The sequence below is a fragment of the Octopus bimaculoides genome, chromosome 14 (assembly GCF_001194135.2).
Source record: "Octopus bimaculoides isolate UCB-OBI-ISO-001 chromosome 14, ASM119413v2, whole genome shotgun sequence".
In the NCBI taxonomy this organism is placed as follows: Eukaryota; Metazoa; Mollusca; class Cephalopoda; order Octopoda; family Octopodidae; genus Octopus; species Octopus bimaculoides.
In genome coordinates this window covers 4,736,985-4,745,303 of record NC_068994.1, presented here as the reverse complement: position 1 = coordinate 4,745,303, position 8,319 = coordinate 4,736,985, and the positions used below count along the sequence as shown (strand labels likewise).

At 40.6% G+C, this 8,319-nt stretch overlaps 1 protein-coding gene across 1 annotated transcript in view; it reads left to right on the top strand.

The window, feature by feature from the left end:
* The window catches only part of LOC106870062 (zinc finger protein 431), a 29,945-nt gene that overhangs the window by 9,482 nt on the left and 12,144 nt on the right, over positions 1–8,319 (top strand). The window lies entirely within an intron of this gene.

Here is an 8,319-nt window from a genome sequence, read left to right as displayed (position 1 = left end):
TGTAGTTTTATACGTATTGTTTAGTCACATGTTGGCCCTTTTGGAGCTGGACCTATGATCGAAGGCTTTCCAACCGTGACCATTCTTTTATTTTCTTAGCCATTGCATCCAAAAGATGCCCCAAAAGGTGTTTTCTTCTAAGATAGCAAGGTTATGATGTGTGAGATCTGGTTGCTATTTCTAGCGCGTCGAGTGACCGCTTTGGCTCATTGTGTTTGTTGTTAAAGATTTGGAGGTAAGCTTCCGGCATGCTGAGAGCTCTCACCGGTTTCGTTGCCTTGTCTACATTAATTTTTCGCCACCCAAGCTGCTAATGTGCTTGAAAACGGCATGATCATCATATATATACCTTATCCCTGTCCCCTTGTGTCTATACGTACTAAATATAATATGTATGCGTGTTTGTATACATACATGCATATATATATATATATATATATATTTACACACACACACACACACACATATATATATACGTACATTTGTATGTGTATGTATTAATGTGTTTATATGCTTGTGTGTATGTGTTATTGTTCAGCCCCAGGTCTTCCCTAACTAAGCAGACCTATGATAAAAAGGCATTTTGTCCATTTCTCAGGTATTGCGTATCTATGATTCGATGATCCTTTTTAACGAGGTTAATAGATTAATTTAAGGGGAGATTTAGCTACTATTTCTAGCAGACTGATTAACCGCATAAAGGCTTCTTCGTTCGTCTTCACGTTTTCGCTCCCCTCCCCCCAGCGTCATGACTACCACTACTACTTCTTGGTGTCGTCGTCCTCTTCCTGTATCTGACATCACTGCCGTCGGGAAAGGGGTTAAGAAGAGGCGACAGAATGTCAACCCACCTCCCTCTCTAACAACACACACACATATACACCTATGTGTGCAGGTTTTTGTTGATGTTGTATGTGATGTCGCCTGTCTCCTTTCTCTTTCCCCCTCTCTCTCACTCTACCTTTCTCTTTCTCTATCACAGGCTATCTCTGACTCTTTCTCTCTCCTTGTCAACTCCGTTGTACATCAAATAAGCATAGCACGCACACATATAGAGGAGACATACACCTTACATCTATCACCCTCTCTCTTTCTACCTCTATCTGTCTCTTTCAATATATATAAACATAACGCGCGTGCACACACATATACACACTTACGAACACACACACACGCACACAAACAGATATACGCATGGCTGTGTGGTTAAGAATTTCGCTTTGCAACTACATGGTTCTGGGTTCGTTGTCAGTGTGAAACATATTGGGGAAAGCATTTTCTTGTATGGAGCAAATTAAGCAATACCTTTGGTAGACACAAACTATTCAGAAGTGTGCGTGTGTGTGTGATATAGATGTTTTGCATCCACTTTCCATGCTGGCATGGCTTGGACGATTTTATGGATCCAACGGGTTGGAGGACCTCGTATTGTTCCAGTGTCTCGATTTTGGTATGGTGTCCGTTGCTCTATGTCCTTCCTAATTCTAACCACTTTACACAGTGAATTGAATGGCTTATTTTCATAACTCTACGACGAGTGAGTTTGCTGTGAGGAGATAGGGTGGTTGCTTTAAGTGAGTAGTTCAGGAGTTCGGGTATGCTGCGAGGATTAGAAACAGGTGCTCCAAAGTGATAAGGTTTATATATGTTTCTAGGTCCATCAGGTCTTGTAATAGAGGAAGTTTGACGTGGATACTATTAAGAGCTGAAACCTATACAGCAATTTTCATGCAGTGAGTGCATCCATTCCCACTTATAAACAGAAATTGGCACAGGCGTAGTTGCGTGGTAAGAAGCTTGCTCCCTAACTACATGGTTCCAGGTTCGGTCCTATTGTGTGGCATCATGGCCAAGTGTCTTCTGATATAACCCTGGGCTGACCAAAGCCTTGTGAGCGGATTTGGTAAACAGAAACTGAAAGAAGCCGGTTATGTATATACGTGTGTGTATGTGTATATATATTTATGTGGGTGTCTTTGTGCCTGTGTTTGTCCACCACCACCACCGCCTGACTACTGCTGTTGGTTTGTTTATGTCCCTGTAACTTAACAGTTCAGCATAAGTGACCAATAAGTACTAGTCTTTAAAAAGTAAGTCCTGGGTTGATTCGTTCAACTAAAACCCATCAAAGGCATTGCCCCAGCATGGCCACAGTCAAATGACTGAAACAAGTAAAAGATAAAGGAATAAAGATGATGGTATGACATAAATTCATTAAAGGTTCTGATCGTTTCGATAGTTATCTGAACAATTTCATCAACTTACACTTTCGTCTGAACATATAAGAATTATATAGGATCATACGAGGGTGAGTCACAAAGTAATGCCATTTTGTTTAGGACAGCTATAATTACCAACACAGGAACATGTATCATACATCAAAATGAAGCTGGTCCTCTGGATCACATCCCTACTTCTCAACATAGTCACCGTTTCTCTCAATAGCGATGTTCTACCTTCGAATGAGAGCATGTATCCCTGCTCCGTAAAATTCTGTTGACTGTTCTTTGAGCCACTTCTTCACTACAGTTTTCACTTCCTCGTCACTGGACTATCATCATCACTGCCTCATGAAAGAGGGTTTCACTTCCTCATCCAGGGAAAACGTGGTGCTCCAGTATGGCCACAGTCAAATGACTGAAACAAGTAAAAGAATATATATATATATATATGTACATGCTGTTGTGTGGTAAGAGGATTGCTTCCCAACCACATGGTTCCAGGTTCAGTCTCACTGCATGACACTTTGGGCTGGTGTCTTCTACTATAACCGTGGGGTAACCAAAGCCTTGTGAGTGAATTTGGTAGACAGAAACTGAAAGAAGCCCGTTGTATGTATGTGTGTGCATATACATATACATATGATAGATAGATGGATGGATGGATGGATGAATATGTATGCACACACTCAAATAAGCACAGGTATGACTATTTGGCCAAATAATTCACTTGGAAACCACATGGTCCAGGTGTGTGGTGTTGTGAGTAGGTGTGTTGAACTATGGCCTGAGACTGCCTTGGGAATGGATTTGGTTGATAATGAAAATCGTGAGAAGCTTGTAATGTGTGTGTGTGCGTGCATGCACGCGTGTGTACGTGTATCTACAGGCATGCTAGTGTCTGTTTCTGTGTTTCCTCTCTCTCGACATTTGCAGGCTGCATGAAAACAAAGTCACCGTTCAAATAGTATTGTTCTCTACAATCTACCATGCAAACATGTCTGGCAATTGAGCTGTCTGTTGTAAGAACTAGGCAGAAATGTTAGCTTATGTGGATATAGGTGAAGCTTGACAACAGGAAGGGCTTCTGGCCACAGCAAATCTGCTTCAAGTTTTGTCTGCCCCCGATGCAAGCATGGAAAAGTGGCTGTTAGAATAATGATGATGATTTGTGTGCGTGTATTGGCAATACTAAGGCAATGAGCTGGCAGAACCGTTAGCACACCGGGCGAAATGCTTAGCAGTGTTTAGTCTGTCTTTATGTTCTGAGTTCAAATTCTGCTGAGGTTGACTTTGCCTTTCATCCTTTTGGGGTCGATAAATTACCCCTCTCAGCAACATCAAATTCACTCATCCATCCACAAACTCTCTCCAAGTTTCCCTATCGTTTATAAACTTCATGCGGTGGTCATAAACAAATGTTATTGTCATAAAGGCAGTGTCCTTTGTTTCCAGTCTGCCATGAAAACATGTCTTGCCATGAGAGAATATTACCCTCCTTGAAAACAGGTGAAGACTGGCAAGAGAAAGGGCATCTGGATGTAGAAAATCCATCTTAACAAATTCCATCCGATCCATGCAAACATCGAAAAGTGGATGTTAAACAATGATGATGATGATATATGTGCATGACTGAATGGTTAAGATGTTCACTTGCCAACCACATGGTTTCAGGTTCAGTCTCACTGTGCAGCACTTTGAGCAGGTGTCTACTACAACTTTGACCCAACCAAAGTTTTGTGGGGGAATTTAGTAGATGGGCAACTGAAAGAAGCTTGCTGTGTATGTGTGTAGATATGTGTGCTCGTGTGCGTGTTCCTCCTTGTCTTGGCTTCACACACTCGTTAGGAATGACTGTTACTATTGTACGACTAGCGTTGTTCTTTTGCAATCATCTGTAAAATCATGCCTGGCCATTACGCTATTCATGCTTGAAGGATTCAAGGGAAATATTACCTTAATTGGGAACAGGTGAGGGAAAATATCCAGCCCTAGAAAATTTACTTCAATGAAATTTCATCTGACCTATGTAGGCATGGAAAAGAGGACATTTTGTGTATATGTGTGTGTGTGTACATATATATGAGGGGTTGCTGTTAGTTCCTGGCTTTGAGTAAAAAGAAATGCAAGAGGATCAGTTAATGATTTTATTCAACAGATTCCTCTCTCAGATTCTCACACTTATTGCAGCGGCCCTTCAGTTTTTCTAAGCCCTGTAAAAGAACTTGGAAGGTTGAGCCCCCAACCAGGCGTTTTGCAACACCTTTAAAGCCAGGAACTTTTCAGCACCCTTTGTATATATATCATCACTGTTTTAAAGTGGGTGGCATTAAGAGGGATCTCCAAGCCAAAACAGATAATGGAATCTGGTGCAGTTCCTAGCTTTGCCAGCTTCTGTCAAACTGTCCAACCCATGTCAGCATGGAAAATGAATGTCAAATGATAATGGTGACGCTGATGATTGCTCTGATGTCCACTTTTCCATGCTTGCATGAGACAGATTTTCCACATCCAGATGTCCTTCCTGTTGCGAGCCCTTACTTATTACCACACCCTTCATGTTGCTAGCCCCAGCTTCTTTGATATATATGCGTACGTAAACGTATGAATATGAATATGCATATATATATATATATGAATATATATGTGTATCAGGAGGGACTCATAGTATTTGAACCAGAACATGTAATTATAAAAATCGTAGCCATTTAATTAAAGTAGGGGACATAGTGCATCTATGTCCCCTTTTTTCCCCCTTTTCTGTGATGAAAATCAGTTTGGTTATTAGCATTCATTTATATATAAGAAGTTTGCTTCCCAACCACATGGTTCCAGGTTCAGTCCCACTGCATGGCACCTTGAACAAGTAAGTGTCTTCTACTATAGCCCTGTGTTGAGCAAAGTCTTGTGACTGGATTCAGTAGACGGAAACTGAAAGAAGCCCATCATTTATATATGTGTGTGTGTGTCTTTGTGTCTGCTTTTATTCCCCCCTCCCACTGCTTGACAATAAGTGTTGGTGCGTTTATGCTCAATTCATTCTACTAAAAACTCTTCAAGGTGGTGCCCCAGCATGGCCACTGTCAAATGACTGAAACAAGTAAAAGATAAAAAAATATAACTAAGCACTGCATTCATTGATGCATTCTTTGAGGAAACTCCAATGATGTGTTTGAGTGTAGTATATATCATCATCATCATCGTCGTCATCATCATCACCATCATCCTTTAACGTCCATATTTCCATACACGTACGGATTGGATGGAATTTGATGAGGCAGGTTTTTTAAGGCTGGATGCCCTTCCTGTTGCCAACCCCCACTTGTTTCCCATCTAAGGTAACCTTTCTCCGTGACCAGACATATTCGCACGGAAGATTGGAGATGAAGGACACTGCTTGCGTGATGGTGACACTCGTTTACAGCTGTCACATGATGTCAACACATGGAGACACTAATGCACACACATACATTCATGTTATAGGTCTACCAGTCTCCGTCTGCCAAATTCATTCATGAAGCTTTGGTTGGCCTAGGGCTATAGTAGAGACACTTGCCCAAGGTGCCTCTCTATGGGCCTACATCCAGAACCATGTGGTTGGATTAGGGACTTCTTATCACACAGCCATTTTTATATCATGCTTATTGTATTTCAACCAGAGATAAACATCTTTTATGAACATGCTGTGTTTAAAAACAATATATATATATCAGAGGCAGACGAAAACCAACCAAACTGTATTTCATTGCAAAAACTGAAACCACCTTGGAACCACCGGCTTGTGCTGAATCCATGGAAACACATATAGTGACTCTCCAAACAGTAACAATGTCTATCTAACTGGTTTCTAATGTTATTAATTCACAAACAGCATATTTGATGATAGATTTTTTTTAAATCCAATACCATTCACGGCACCAATGCAGGAATTACAAATTATCTGACCACATGGCTTAACCTACAGTTATTTATTCTATAGTGCAGTTTGTCGTGATACTATCTAACCATCCATCTGTCTGTTTCTCTATCTATCTGTCTGTCTGTCTGTCTGTCTAATTTAACTATCTGTCTATCTAATTTCTATATCTATCTATCTGTCTATCTTTCTATCTATTTATCTGTCTGTCGACCTCTCTCTCTCTCTCTCTCTCTCATCTATCTATCTATCTATCTATCTATCTATCTATCTAATTTAACTATCTGTCTATCTAATTTTGATATCTATTTGTCTATCTACCTCATGTGACCTTGTGAGTAGGATATGACACTCAATATTATCAGAGCATGGTTTTAATTCCCAGTCTGAGTGGTGCATTGTGTTCTTGAGCAAGGCACTTCATTTCATATCTCTCCTCTCCATTCTGCTGTAAATGAGTTCCAACAAAAACTGAGTAAACCATTGCTTTTGAGTAGAATTTAGTGAAAGGGACAGAAGTCTGCTGGTGCTGATGCCAGGTAAAACGTCATCCAGTCCACCCTGTAATTAGGAAGAGTAGCCATCCATGGAAACCAGGCCAAAACAGACAATAGAGCTTGGTGCAGCCCCTAGCTTTTGCCATTTTCTGTCGAGGCATCCAACCCATGCTAGCATGGAAAACAGACGTTAAATATGATGATGAGGAGGAGGATATATATATATAATACAAGTAATAAATAATAATAATATATATATATATGGCACGTGAAAAGACATTCGAGTGAGATCATTTGCCAGTGCCGCTGAACTGGCTCCTGTGCAGGTGGCACGTAAAATACACCATTTTGAGCGTGGCCGTTGCCAGTACTGCCTGACTGGCCTCCGTGCCAGTGGCACGTAAAAGCACCCACTACAGTCTCGGAGTTGTTGGCGTTAGAAAGGGCATCTAGCTATAGAAACTCTACCAGATCAGATTGGAGCCTGGTGTAGCCATCTGGTTCACCAGTCCTCAGTCAAATCGTCCAACCCATGCTAGCATGGAAAGTGGACGTTAAACGATGATGATGATGATGATGATATATACATACACACACAAACATACATATGAAGCTTACGCTCAGTAAAGGTTAACAGTACCTTTGAAGTTTTGACTTATCTTACCTTTGTCAGACTCTGTTACAAAGGCAGGCAAGCCAAAACTTTGAAATCACTCCTTGTAAGAGTTTGGTATGTATGTATCCCACTAAAATGTATTGAACAATGCTTTGGTTTAATGTTGGCATAAAAACAAACATCTTCACCGATAGATACACCTGAACCAGATGTCCAGTATCCCACCCATGATGAACTGATGCTAGATAGGTCAAAACAATTCTAGTGATCAATAAACATTCTCGTATCTTCCATCTTCTGTCTCTCTCATTAATCATATATATATATATATATATATATTCTGTTGTGTCTGGGGAGAGTCATTCTCTTTTAGTGCCTTATAATTTAACACACTCACCTGTTCAATTTCCTTTCATTTACGTATTTATTTTTCCTGAAAAGTAAATGAGTGGAAACTGAACAGGTGAGTGTGTTAAATTATAAGGCACTAAAAGAGAATGACTCTCCCTAGACACAAGAAAATATGCTTCAACACACGAAGACACGTATACGTACCTATGTAGCATACCCCTATACATACAGACACACTAGTAACCCCAACTAGGCAGCCAAAGAATGATATCGTCATTAATATTTTTCCCTCTCTCTCTTGGAGAGACACCACAGCCGTAGCCTACACCAGTGTCACATAACCAGCCCATTTAAAATGTACCTTTAAATCGTCGGGTGACATCCCATGCTTGAGGAAACTTATTGAGTCAAGTAAATCAAAAATCAAAATTCAAATCAAATCACAATCAAATGGAAATTGTAGTTGTGGCCGATACCAGTGCCGTCTGACTGGCTCCCTGTGCCAGTGACACGTAAAAAGCACCATCCGAATGTGGTCGATACCATTAAACTATTCACATGGCTGCAGTCCAATGAGTGAAACAAGTAAAGGATAGAAGATAAAAATAGCATGTGTGAGTGTGTGTATGTACGTACATACTTATGTGTGTGTTTGTCTCCCACCACCACTTGACAACTGGTGTCGGTTTGTTTATGTCCCCATAACTTAGCGGTTTAGCA